General features: G+C 39.4%; 1 protein-coding gene across 5 annotated transcripts in view; it reads left to right on the plus strand.

Moving 5' to 3' along the window:
* Positions 1 to 14,129, plus strand: part of FANCC (FA complementation group C) — a 284,060-nt gene that overhangs the window by 74,145 nt on the left and 195,786 nt on the right. For 3 of the 5 annotated variants that reach the window (XM_059412307.1, XM_059412309.1, XM_059412310.1), the window contains one exon: positions 9,772 to 9,925. The exons of the other annotated variants lie outside the window; for them this stretch is intronic. The gene's annotated coding sequence lies outside the window, so the exon portion shown is untranslated. The remainder of the gene's footprint in view (positions 1 to 9,771; positions 9,926 to 14,129) is intronic. 5 annotated transcript variants of the gene reach the window in all.

Raw genomic sequence — 14,129 nt, forward strand, 5'->3', positions numbered from 1 at the left:
CTCTCCTTCTATTTTCAATGATAGCCTAGCTGGATATAGTATTCTTGGCTGCATGTTTTTCTCGTTTAGTGCTCTGAAAATATCATGCCAGCTCTTTCTGGCCTGCCAGGTCTCTGTGGATAAGTCTGCTGCCAATCTAATATTTTTACCATTGTATGTTATAGACTTCTTTTCCTGGGCTGATTTCAGGATTTTCTCTTTGTCACTGAGACTTGTAAATTTTACTATTAGGTTACGGGGTGTGGGCCTATTTTTATTGATTTTGAGGGGCGTTCTCTGAACCTCCTGAATTTTGATGCTCGTTCCCTTTGCCATATTGGGGAAATTCTCCCCAATAATTCTCTCCAGTATATCTTCTGCTCCCCTCTCTCTTTCTTCTTCTTCTGGAATCCCAATTATTCTAATGTTGTTTCGTCTTTTGGTGTCACTTATCTCTCGAATTCTCCCCTCGTGGTCCAGTAGCTGTTTGTCCCTTTTTTGCTCAGCTTCTTTATTCTCTGTCATTTGGTCTTCTATATCACTAATTCTTTCTTCTGCCTCATTTATCCTAGCAGTGAGAGCCTCCATTTTTGATTGCACCTCATTAATAGCTTTTTTTATTTCAACTTGGTTAGATTTTAGTTCTTTTATTTCTCCAGAAAGGGCTTTTATTTCTCCCGAGAGGGTTTCTCTAATATCTTCCATGCCTTTTTTGAGCCCGGCTAGAACCTTGAGAATTGTCATTCTGAACTCTAGATCTGACATATTACCAATGTCTGTATTGATTAGGTCCCTAGCCTTTGGTACTGCCTCTTGTTCTTTTTTCTGTGGTGAATTTTTCTGCCTTGTCATTTTGTCCAGATAAGAGTACATGAAGGAGCAAGTAAAATACTAAAAGGGTGGCAACAACCCCAGGAAAATATGCTTTAGCCAAATCAGAAGAGATCCCAAATCGTGAGGGGGGAGAAAGGGGATAAAAAGAGGTTCAAAAAGAAATAAAGAAAAAAAAGAAATGAAAAGAAAAGAATTAAAAAAAAGAAAATGAATAAGGAAAAATATAGAAAAGAAAAAATATATATATTAGATAAACTAGTTAAAAAACGTTAAAAAAGAAAAGGGTAAAAGTTTAAAAAAAAATTTGCAGAAGAAGAGAAAAAAAGGAAAAAGAAAAAAATTGAATTAACTGCAAGACTAAAAAAAATCACAGGGAGAAAGCCATGAGTTCCGTGCTTTGCTTTCTCCTCCTCTGGAATTCTGCTGCTCTCCTTGTTATTGAAACTGCACTCCTTGGTAGGTGAACTTGGTCTTGGCTGGATTTCTTGTTGATCTTTTGGGGGAGGGGCCTGGTGTAGTGATTCTCAAGTGTCTTTGCCCCAGGTGGAATTGCACCGCCCTTACCAGGGGCTGAGTAATCCCCTCGGGTTGGCTTTCAGGAGCTTTTGTTCCCTGAGCGCTTTCCGTAGTGTTCTGGAGGACGGGAATACAAATGGCGGCCTCCTGGTCTCCGGCCGGAGGAGCCGAAAGCTTGGGGCCCCACTCTTCAGTGTGCCCTCAGAGAACAGCACCCAGTAACTCCCGTCTGCCTGATCTCCGGCCGCGCTCTGAGCTCACCGAGCCTGTGACCGGTTCAAGGTAACCCCGAGCTGCGAGCTTACTGTGGGCTCTGTCTCTGTAGCCGGCTTTCCCATTCCAATACCCGCAAGTTCTGTGACACTCAGACGCCCCCGATCCTTCTGTGACCCTGCGGGACCTGAGGCCACACTGACCCTGCGTGGGCTTCGCCCCGGTTTAGCCTCTTGAGCGATGACCCTCAGTGGAACAAACTTTTAAAAGTCCTGATTTTGTGCTCCGTTGCTCCGCCGCTTGCCGGGAGCCGGCCCCTCCCCCGGGGTCTATCTTCCCGTCGCTTTGGATTCACTTCTCCGCGGGTCCTACCTTTCAGAAAGTGGTGGTTTTTCTGTTTCCAGAATTGCTGTTCTTCTTTTCCATCTGCCAATGGATTTGCAGGTGTTTGCAATCTTTAGATAAGCTATCTAGCTGATCTCCTACTAGCTGAAGTAGTCTCAGCCTGATACTTCTCCGCCATCTTGACTCCTCCTCGAGATTTTATTTTTTTTTTAGCCTTTTCAGAATGCCTCCCTTCCCCTTTGACTCAGGCTAGTTGTGTGGGCTTTTGTTCTACAGCTGAGATAGAGTGCCAGTAGACAAATAGATTCTTATAGAATTAAAAATCTTGAAGACTCTGGGTTGATAGACACAGAAATATGGAAAACCAAGGTTTGATTATCGGTGCAAAATAAGTTTGTGTGGGTAGCCTTTTGGCATTGTTTCCTTTACCTACTGGCATATATTAACTCATTCAGCATCCTTCCCTTTTCTAGGCTAAAGAATGCCTATGTCATTTCATCTTTTCTCAAAATAGTAAAAATTTCTGCTGTTTTCCCCCTCTTTTATTATCACATTTTTCTTCAATTTCTTTATAGAAATTCAAGTAGAATACTGAAGTAGGTGCTAAGAGACCTGGATTCTGTTCTTGCTGAGATTCTAACCCAATGGCTAGTCTAAGGAAGGTATGTCATCCCTCTGCCACCCTACTACCTCTTCTATGAAGTGAAAGGGTTCCCTGGATCATTGAGATATCTGCCTATAATTCCTGTCTTCTTAAAGGAGACATTTACAGGCTGTGGGGTCTTAGGACGTAGACATATATTTTGGGGGCCACATTTAGCCTACTACAAATGAGATAGCATATTTGAAGCAATTTTTAAACATTTTTGTTCCATAGGATATTCTTAAAAAGAAACTGCCATTATTTATTTGAAGCTATGTTAAAATACTAGCTGATAGTGATTTACTTAGTGTGAAATAGCCTGAAAAGGCTGTGTAGTGAAAGGGGGGGAAAAGCAATCATTGTCCAAAGTGGTGCATCTTTTTAAGAGGTCTTATGGCAAGAAGCCTTCATCCTAAAGCTGGCTTCTTTGTGTTGTGAATTGGTTTCCAACCACTTCACAACCAGCATCTCTGGCCTCTCTCTACTGGATGCAAATAGCACTGTCTTCCCCAGTCATGATAGTCAAAAACGTCTTCAAACAATGTCATCGGTCCCCTGTTTGTCAAGATTGTTCCTAATTAAGAACCACTGCTCTGACCCAATCAGAGCCCATTTTTCTTTAACCAGAATCTGCTGGCTAGAAAATTTCAAGTCTTGTTAGGAAGGAAGAAGGTAGAAAAATGGGTGCTGGAGAGGTAATTGCAAATATCTACTACACTTGAAATTCTAATAAGGACCCTAAGAATTCTAATAGGTCAAACCTGGCAGGCTTGCTAAATTTTTGCTAAATCCCTGTTGGTATAGTCTAACATTATGATCTTTTATGTTAGAAAGGTAAAACCTAATATTACACTTCTGTAAAAAAAATTCCATGGGGGCTGTGAATCCCAGGTTGTTTTTTCTGCTTAATAAATGTCAAAGAGCTGCTCTTTTCAGCTTAGGATTTTTGTCCCTGCATAACTTCATTCTTTTTCAACAGGTCTCTTCCCTGAGGTTTTCACATTCAGTGGGATTTACCCTCCCTGTGACATGGTGTCTCTTGCCCCTTGCCATGGGGCATTAGCAAATACACAATGCAGTACAGACTGCATTTAGCATTGCCATTTATGCACTAGAGAACTGTGATTGGAATTTTTCTAAGTGGTCATTTTTTTCCTTTGCGAAGTAATTGATATAGAATACAGGCACATTTATTTTGTTTCGAAGTTTCTCTGATTTACGCATCAGATGACTGGTGTTTTGAGGGATATGTGTTATTTCTTTCTTGACTGTGCTGCGTGGAGGATCCTTTCTCTATTTTCATGCGAGTGCTCTGACCATTAAGGGAAAGCCTGACTAGTCCTGGATGAGAGGGAACGCAACATGATTGGGAATAAACTCAAGCTGCTGCTTTTCTATCACAACTGAAGCATAGTAGTGCTTACATACACAATGGCTCATAAATAGAGTGCCCCCAGCAAACCAATAAAATGTAATAAAGCTAAGTGACATATAGGCTAGAATTTATACGAATTGTTTAAGTGGGTGAGTCTGTGTTGGGTTTTTTGTCATTGGCAATACGTTGGTGCTTCATTCACACAAGCCGTGAAGGGCTCTAGAAAGAACTCTGTTTTTGCCTGGCTTTCGTTGTTTTCTGTATGTATACAGCATAGGAGAAACAACCCATTCTGTCCTAATTGTTACTTATCCCATAAATTATCTTTCCCTACTGACCATTTTCTGTTTTACTAACATATCATTTGACCTCCAGCTTTGCTGGTATAGAACCTTTATGTTCATCTGAAATACCTTCAGGGTGGGCATGGGGGACTATATTGTAGTCATCTTTAAGTGAGTTGAAAAAGCACAGTTCACCAGTTGGGCTTTTGAAAGACTTGAAAGACTTGACTGAGTGACTCTTTGTATATCCTTTCCAGACCTGTTAGAACTCCTACAGCTTCTCCCCTTGAGTTTTCTCAGCCCCTTCAAAAACAGATAGGTGAAGAGATCTACAAGTTAACAGTATTCACTAAGATAACTGAAGCTGCATAGGAGGTAAGAGGACTTTGTACTATCAAGATTCGGTTTGCTGTGGTTATTAAAGCAAAAATGGGGGTAATAAGGAGAAGGTATGCTGTTTCTTTTTCAGATCTTAGCAAGGGCCCAGTTTTAAAAGAGAAAGAGACAGCTAGTTAGGTTGAAATGATTTGAAGTCCATCCCTCCATAGTCATATTTTTTGAAGCCAGGGTAAACAGTTGGGTAGAAGTAGGTGTATATAGCCCTTTTTTAACAAATGGACTAATTTCTCCCTTGGAACTAATTCAGTAGGGGGTGCTCTTGTGCCATAATATAGCATAGTTTTTAGAAAGGTCCTGAGACCACAGTGGGTGTCCCTATTGATCCTGTGGGTCATGGCCAGGCATATCAGTTGGATAGCAACATATGGGTGTTTTTGTTGAGAGGGTTTTGTTTTGTTTTGTTTTGTTCTGGAAATGAGGTAAATTCATGTCTTTACCTTCTTTAAAGCTACCTGAGCTCTGCTTTCCAGGGGAACCTAAGAGGTTACTAAGCTTTTAAAAAATTTCATGGCTTGGCCCCCATGGGTGGCTTAGTCAGTTAAGCATCCAACTGTTGGTTTCGTTTCAGTGCCTGAGCTCGTGGGTCGTGAGATCCAGCCTTGCTTCAGGCTCCCCACTCAGTATGAGTCTGTTTGGATACTCTCTCCCTCTGCCCTTTCCCTTGTGCTCGTTCTCTCTTTCTTTCTCAAATAAAATCTTCCTAAAAATTTTTTTGGCTCTAGTTTTTATCTAAACAGTTGTGATGTGATGTATGTTACCAGTTTTCTATGACCATTCTTTTTTAATTTTTTTAAGATCTTGTTTATTTACTTTTGAGAGTGAGAGCGCCCGCATGAGCACACTAGCTGGGGGAGGGGCAAAGGGAGCAGACACCCAGCTGAGCTGGAAGCCCGATGGGGGGCTGATCCCAGGACCCTGAGATCATGACCTGAGCTGAAGGCAGACGCTCAAGCAACTGAGCCACCCAGGTTCCCCATTGTAAATCATCAATGAACCTCTCAGTCAAGTTCCTTTCCAGATAACTCAGGCTATCATTCTGGTTTCTTTGTGTTTTCCTTTCCTTTAGCTTCAGAGAAGATGGAGGAGAATAAAATTAATATATGGGAGGGAAACTGACAAATGATGAAGGAATACAGAGGAAGAACATTGAGTTCAAGCAGTGCCAGTAATAACAACAGTTGACAGTGAGCATGGTTGGCATCAGCCCTTTGCCTCACTTCTTTTGCTGCATATAGAGTTCTTTGGTTCAGAGTTGGTTGTGATATTATGATCATGAACAAGGCATCTAGTAAAGTCCACATTTGGTGCTGCTGGCAGAAGTGTAGTGGGCAGGATGAGAAATTCAAATCCAGACCAAGTATTCATTCCAAACAGGACAAATTTCTTTTTGCCAGAAGTTGCCAAAAACATGTAGGGATCTGTTTTCTCAGGAAGTTTCTCTGCAGTGAAAGACAGTTGGTTCACCTCGTATTTACCAGCTGCTAAGGAAGGTGCAAGTGCTTGCTGGACTCCATGTCAGCTGGGTATTCCTATTGTTATCTGCTTGTTTTTTAAACTTACCTTTCTTAGTATTCAGAATATACTACCCCCCCCCCCCCCACTGCCTCTACGGTGTTGAACTCATGATCCCGAACTCAAGACCTGAGCTGAGATCTAGAGTTGGATGCTTGACTGAGCTACCTAGGCACCCTCAGAATGTACTTTTAATCTGAGAACTCAAGAATGGAATATTCTAAGCTTTTATCTCTAAATGTTTCTTCTTTTCCATTTTCTTTGCTTTGTTCTGCTGTGATACCTCTTAGATGTTTGTGAAGCTGTCACTCAGTTTTCTTACATGCTTTTCTTTCTTTCTTTTTTTTTTTTCTGGGTTACATTTTGAGTGAATTCTTTATTAATATTATCTTCAAGTCCAGTTCTTTCTTCAATTCTGTCCAGTCCAAAGTATCTTGTGTGCTGAGTTTTAATTAAACTTTTTAATGACTATATTCTTCATCCACATAATTTCTGATTGATTCTTTTTTAACCATCTCTTGTTTTAATTCTGCCTTTTTGTTTTATAATTTTTAATTCTTTTTCAATTAGTTTTTTAAAAGCATCTTAAAAATGCTTATTTTGTTGGACTGTTTCATAATATTAATTTCATCTGAAGTGAATTAGTGGTCTGATGACTGATTCTGTTCTTCCAATGCCTTTATTGGCATTGGATTTCTTTAAGTACTTTAGAACTTTGGTTGAATGGCATGTTTTAAATGAGATCTGTTTTGTATTGTTTTCATTCATTTATTCATTTTCCACCTCTCTTCCTCTCTGCTCATTCATGGTAGCTATTTTAGAATTGTCTTGGGTGGCTTCCATGGAACCTCAGTCTAGAACCACAGTGGTAGTTTATACTTGGGCAATCATGGGCTGACCACTGGCTGGCCCGTGTCCTACTTCCTCCCTATGTCCCAGCTCTGTATGGCTCAAGGAGCTTACAACCTTTTTTTTTTTTTTAGGAATGGGAGGCCTCCTCCAGTTACCATGGAGGTAACTGTGTGACCATGCTGTCACACAGTGATGCTAGGTCTGACTCTGTCTTTTGTGAATTATGTTTAGCCTCAAAACTTTGTAGGACTGATACTTCCAGCTTCGGTTCCTGGATCCTGAACTTAAGAGGCTCAAGGTTTTAACTTTGAGGGCTTCCCCCTTTGAGTTTCTGCCCCGTATCTGTTTTACAGAAATGTTTATATTATTTTTGAGCTTGCCTACATCTTTTTGGTTTTCTCTTCTTATGTTTCCCTCTCATTGCTGTATGTTTGGAGTAGAGAGGTTCCATCAAAGTGAATTTACTGTGCCATCTTAACTGGAAGTCATGTGGACTGGGGGTTTAAAGGAAATAAAGTGAGATATTTGGTTTTACATAGTACTAAACGCTAACCACAAAAATGTTTTTTTGTGTAAGTTCAGTGACCCGTAGCATACAGTTATTAAGCTCTTCCTTCAGAGGCTTGCAGCCCCAAGAAGATGAGTGGGATTAAGCAGGTGGGATTTATTAGGATTCCATGGTTCCCTACAAGGATTTCACCTTTTATTTTTCATTTTGATGGTAATTTAAATATTTGGTTGTTTCCAAACACCTAAATGCCCACAATTCTAACTAAATAGTGTCTTAAAGATGTCAGTGCCTGCAGTTATGTTCATATTGGTGTCAAGTAGCACTACTTTTAGATCTTGAGAAATGAATAGAGGTGAGAAAGTGAATCATATATTTGAGCTCAGTAAGAGATTGCTGTTTCACCGTAGTTTAAAAAGAGAAAAGGGTGAATTTAGCCATCCCCACACATGGTAACAAATGACAGAAGCTGCTGCTAGCTTTTGGTAGCCAGTATCAGATTTACATGACCAGTCCAAGTGAGAATTAGTAACCTTTGTCCTGATCACACCAAATTCATTTTGTCAATTGAAATTTTATTCAGTTTTTTGATTTGTTGGCATTTGTGCATGTCAAGTTTTGTAGGTGAATGAGAGTTATAAGCATAATAGTTTTACACTTGTATTTAACAGGTTAAAAATGGTTTTAGATGGCTCTGAGAACACTCAGCAGTTTTTTCTTCGAGTTTGAGAAATATGGATCAAAGGGTAGCTTAGCTTTTCCTGTGCAGTGTAGTAGCATCCTGTGATTGTCTTTGTTTTGTTTGTTGTTTTTTGGTGGGGGCTTTTTGGTGGGGCTGGGGGGGGGTTTGTTTAATGTTTTTGCCTGGCTCACTCCTGCTCATACTTCATGTTTTTACTCAGCATAAGTATCCTTTCTCTCTGGAAGTGTCTGACACCTCCCGTGCTGGGTGAGGTACCCCTTCTTAGTGCTCCCTGCAGCACCTTCTGTTTTCTTTTTCCCTGTTCTTCCCACAAGGGATTGTGTTTTTTCTGTTTATAGATCCCGATTTTCTCATTAACCACAGGTTGCTTGAGAGCAAGGAACACACTGCCATCTTTTTACTTGTAGTGTTCTTGAGAGTTTCTGTAATAAGGTGTAGGCTCCCTACACTTTATTTTTTGTGTGGGATTTTTTTTGTTTGTTTGTTTTGTTTACTTAGTAGTAAATTATGAGTAGAACCAAGGGTAGAAAGAGGCAGAAATAACTTGGAGCCAAATAAGCAGTGACAAAGGTAAGATTACTAATATTTTAGTATCTAATGTGCTCCTCAGGCCATTTTTCAAACTTCTTGTCTCACCAAATGTCATAATCTACTCTAAGAAATAAGAAGAATTCAAGGAAAGTAAGTAACCACTATTTCTAGCAGAATTTATGTAGGAAGACTGGTTTTTATTTGTTTGTTTGTTTCTGTTTTTGTTTTATTTTTGAGCTCAGTGGTTCTTTGGTGCTCTGATGGAGACCAAGGTCAGGGGGCTTGGCCTTGGTAGCTTCCAAAACAAGCAATATCACAAAGGGATGCTTCTCCTTGGAAGTTGGTCCAGAGAGCGGCACTTTTCTTCACACACCTAGAGACATAGACTGGAGAATGGAGTTCCATAAATCCTTAGGCAGAGTTATCTGCTAGATTAAATTTCCTTAATTCTTTCAAAGTCATCTGAAAACTATGTTCACTGTGCTCCTGGATTGCAGTTACTTCTGATGCCTTAGATCTAGATTTTGTTTACAATTGAGGTTTGTTTGAAAATTTCAGGTCTGGCTTTTGATTAGACTATCTCCAAGGAGAAACTCAACAGAGAAAAAGCCAGCTCCTCCTAGTGGAACTTTTAAAAAATCCTCATTGTTTTTAGAGGGGGAGATACAATTTCTTTCTTAAGTACTTTATATGGAAACAAGAATATTTTATTGTGACTTTTGTGACTCACAAACATGGGGCAAATTGGCCAGTCTTATTTAAAATAATGAAGCAAAGAAACATTACTTTTTAGTAAAAAAGAAAATGGTATCAGACTTTCAGCAAGGCTGAGGAGGTGTGTTGTCAACCTTAAGCATAGGTGGATATACATTTCTTAATTTTATTTTTTATTATATTCCTAGAAGTTTAGATTTTCTCTCTCTCTCTCTCTCACTCTTTTTAGGTAGGCTCCACACCCAGTGTGGGGCTTGAACTCACAGCCCTGAGATTAAGAGGCACATGCTCTACTGACTGAGCCAGCCAGGTATCCTTTTTTTTTTTTTTTTTTAAAGATTTTATTTATTATTTATTTGACAGAGAGAGAAATCACAAGTAGGCGGAGAGAGAGAGAGAAGCAGGCTCCCGCTGAGCAAAGAGCCTGATGCGGAGCTCGATCCCAGGACACTGAGATCATGACCTGAGCCGAAGGCAGCGGCTTAATCCACTGAGCCACCCAGGCGCCCCCAGCCAGGTATCCTTAAATATTTTCTGATAAGGTCATTGTGCCCCTCGTTGATGACATTGATTGGAGGCTAGGTATTTAATTTGTCTTTTTCTTCTTTCATAGGGAGTGTTTCACAGCATTCTGCCCTTAAATCTCTGGTGCTTCTTTCATGGGAGAATTGACTTCAGTTGATTCATGCTCGGGGGAAAAAAAATAGTACTTTTTATCAGGCTGGCGCTTTGGTAATGGGCCGTATTTGGCATGTATAGACTTACCGCTCCTACCTCTAGCCTAGAGATGGAGTAGACCATAGGAAGGCAATTTCTAACTTTCTGGGTCCCTGACAGTCATGATACATAGCCAGTTTGAGACTATGAAGTTTTTAAGGAACTTTGAAATGTTGACTGTCTGGGAGCTGCATGGGCTTCTATCAACACAAAATCTTCTCAAATTTTATCTATCTAGTTTCTCCTTTACAACAGCCTTAGATGACTTGTTTATTTATGTACCACACATTTATTCAACAAATCTTTATTAAGTTTCTGTGTGCCAGCAACCGTGCACAGCATTGGTGTCCGAATGTACTTAGCAAACTTGGTCCTAAGGATATGTGCCAGTTAGGATGTGTTTGACTGCAGGTAACAGAAAACCCAATAAAAGGTGTCTTAATCCCAAAGGAAAATTCAAAGTAGGTTGGCTACTTAATTGCTTCAGCTGTGTTAGTGAGAGGACCCAGGTCCATCTTTCTGCTCTGCTCTTTGTAGATTGTTGGCCACTCCCCTCAGGTGTATTTACTGCTGGATGATCTCAAGGCAACTGCTGCCATCCTAAGTGTCAAATGAAGACTACAATATCTAATATGGAAAAATGTGAATTTATTTTAGATTGAGAAAGGCTCTGTCAGAAACCTTTCAGCTGAAGCTCAGTTGTCATTGTCCCAAGTGGAGAAACTGGCCATTCCTACAGTTAGTAGAGGGGAGGTGGAAATACCATGACTGGTCTACATCAGCCATTCTCAAAATGTGGCTCGAGAACACTTGGGTATCCCTCATTCCCTCTCACAAGGATCATAAGAGCAAAACTATTTTTATAATAATGCTAAGACATCATTTACATCATCCACTCTTATTCTCTCCCTAATCTACAGTGGAGTCAAAGATTACATGATATATGATGGTATCATTGCTCTGGCAGCTAATGAAATGTGTGTATGTATATTTTTGGATCTTACATTTTTTTCAGGTTTAATTTCTAATGTGGTAAATGTATGTATAACCCACATAAACAAAATCTCTCAGTAATTTCCTCAGCAATGTTTAAGAATAAAGGAGTCCTAAAAATGTTTCCTATTTCTTGGTCTCCATTAATCAACACCTTTGCCCATGGCATTGAGACACATCCCACCTTCCTCAAGACCCATGGCTGTGAGATTCCTGGATGAACTGATTTTGTTAACAAAGAAGCAACAGAAGAGTTATAACTGTCAGGTAGACCACTCGCAGTGTAGGTAGGACTGTTCTGATGAGGGGTCCTTGGAGAGGAGAACATGGCAGGGGCATAGTGTGTACTCTAGGCTCTATCTTTGCTTTGACCAGAGCCACGCTCAAGTCTGTCCTTTTTTCTTTTTTTTTTAAATTGTAGTACAGTGTATATAAACACAATTACCATTTTAACTATTTTTTAAATGTACAGTTCAGCAGCATTGATTATATTTACGGTGTTGTACAACCTTCACCACCATCCATCTCCAGATCTTTTTCATCTTCCCAAACTTTAACAATGTACCCATTAAATAATAATTCTCCACCTAGTCCCTGACCACTGCTATTCTGTTTTCTGTTTCTATGAGTTTGACTACTCTGGGTATCTCCTGTAAGTGAAATGATATAATACTTGTCCTTTTGTGTCTGGCTTGTTTATCTTAGCATAATCTTCTCAAGGCTCGTCCATGTATGTATTGGAATTTCCTTCCTTTTAGGACTGAATAATATTCCATTGTATGTATATACCTATTTTGTATATTTATTCATCTCTCGATGAACTTTTGTATTATTGCTACCCTTTGGCTATTGTAAATAATGCTCTTATGAACATGGGTGTACAAATACCCATTTGTGCTCTTAACTTTGAATTCTTTTGTGTGTATATGTAGAAGTGGAATTGCTGGGTTATATGGTAATTCATTGTTTAATTTTTTAGGATCCACCATACTGAGTTCCACAGCAGCTATGCTATTTAGTATTCCTACCAACAATGCACAAGGGTTCCAGTTTTTCTGTATCTTCACCAACTCTTGCTATTTTTTTGTGTTTTTAAATAATAGTCACCCTCATGGGTGTAAAGTAGTATGTCATTGTAGTTTTGATTTGCATTTCTATAATGATAATGTTATGTAATATAATGTAATGTTGAGCAGCTTTTCATGTGTTTATTGGCCTTTTGTATATCTTTGAGAGAGATCTATTCAAGTCCTTTGTCCATTTTTAAATTTCATTTATTTATTTATTTATTTATTTATTTATTTTAAATTTTATTTATTTATTTGACACAGAGAGAAAGATCACAAGTAGGCAGAGAGAGAGGGAGAAGCAGGCTCCGCTGAGCAGAGTGCCCAATGCGGGGCTCGATCCCAGGATCCTGGGATTGTGCATGACCTGAGCCGAAGGCAGAGGCTTTAACCCACTGAGCCACCCAAGCGCCCCACCTTTGTCCATTTTTTAAAAACAGGGATCCTTCCTTCCATTCCATCATTGAGTTATGGGAGCTCTTAATATATTTGGGCTACTAAACCCTTATTTGATACATGATTTGCACAGGTCTGTCCCTTTTACGTGTTGAACTTTTACACAAGGTTTCATTTCATTAAACAATTTTTTAAAAACTTTAAAGTTCTATATCACTGTGGTGATCATTTTCACTTTGGTGACTTCATCCTAGATGTTTACCCACTGTACTGATTTAAAAGATACAGATGGTAGGAACTTGGTAATTACTCAATGCTCACAATTAAATTATAATAACTACTTTTGGATTTCTCACACTGTTCAAAATGTAGCCGTGGCTGCTCTTATTTGCATACTTGGCTTTATTGTTTGCCATGAAAGAAAACAATAATGATTAAAATGAAGTGATTCTTAAAATATTTTTCCTTTACATCTGTGCCAGGTGTAGCCTTTGAGAGGACTTTAAAGGCACCACATTCCTCATCGTATCTGAGTAAGGATTCTTTTTATTTTTTTTATTTTTTTATTTATCAGAGAGAGAGAGGGAGAGAGCGAGCACAGGCAGATAGAATGGCAGGCAGAGGCAGAGGGAGAAGCAGGCTCCCTGCTGAGCAAGGAGCCCGATGTGGGACTCGATCCCAGGACGCTAGGATCATGACCTGAGCCGAAGGCAGCTGCTTAACCAACTGAGCCACCCAGGCGTCCCTGAGTAAGGATTCTTTATAGATTTTTCAGAAAATCTAAAATCAGTTGAGTTCTGAGTTGTCTCTAGATGGGACAGCCCTTTTGCGATAGCGAGTTGCCTTTCAACAGCAGTACTAATGGAGGATCAGAAAATTGCAGGTTAAATTATAGAAGGGATTTTTCCATCCTGAAACTTTGTAGATTAAGAGAGGATAATAATGTCATGTAATATTAAATGAGAGGCTGGAATTGCTGGCTCATGCCATTCCTGATCCCTCCCAGTGCTATGGTAGATGGAACATCTTGCGTGCTCTTGCCTGGGCCTGCAGGGTTTACTTTTTAAAGTCAGGGCTGTTTAAATACTCAGGTATCAACATGGAACTTTGGGAACCCAAACTTTGGGAACTATATATATTTCCAAAACTGTTGTTGAAAGATAATTTGAGAACCACTGGTCTGGGGGCTGTCCCTTGCCAGGCTTTTAACATTTGATATTTAAATTAAGGGAAATGGCTTTGTTTTTTTTAATGAATGAATGAATGAATTTAATTTAATTTAATTTAATAAATTTTAAATTTAATTTAATTAATATAAAGGATACTTTGCCCCAGCCTGTCACCTACATGTTTCTTTCCTCTTCATCATTGTTCTTCAGACATTGCTTAAGTGTGATACTTTTCTTTCCTTCATTACTTCTCATGAATGGTGTTTGGTAAAATCCGTATTCTTTGTGAAGCACATTTCCATTAAGTTTTTGAGTATATCCTTTTCCCAAAGAACAGAAATCACCAAAATGGGGAACCTTTTAGCACTGAAGCATTACC

This window comes from Mustela nigripes, chromosome 9 (genome assembly GCF_022355385.1).
Source record: "Mustela nigripes isolate SB6536 chromosome 9, MUSNIG.SB6536, whole genome shotgun sequence".
NCBI classification, from domain to species: domain Eukaryota; kingdom Metazoa; phylum Chordata; class Mammalia; order Carnivora; family Mustelidae; genus Mustela; species Mustela nigripes.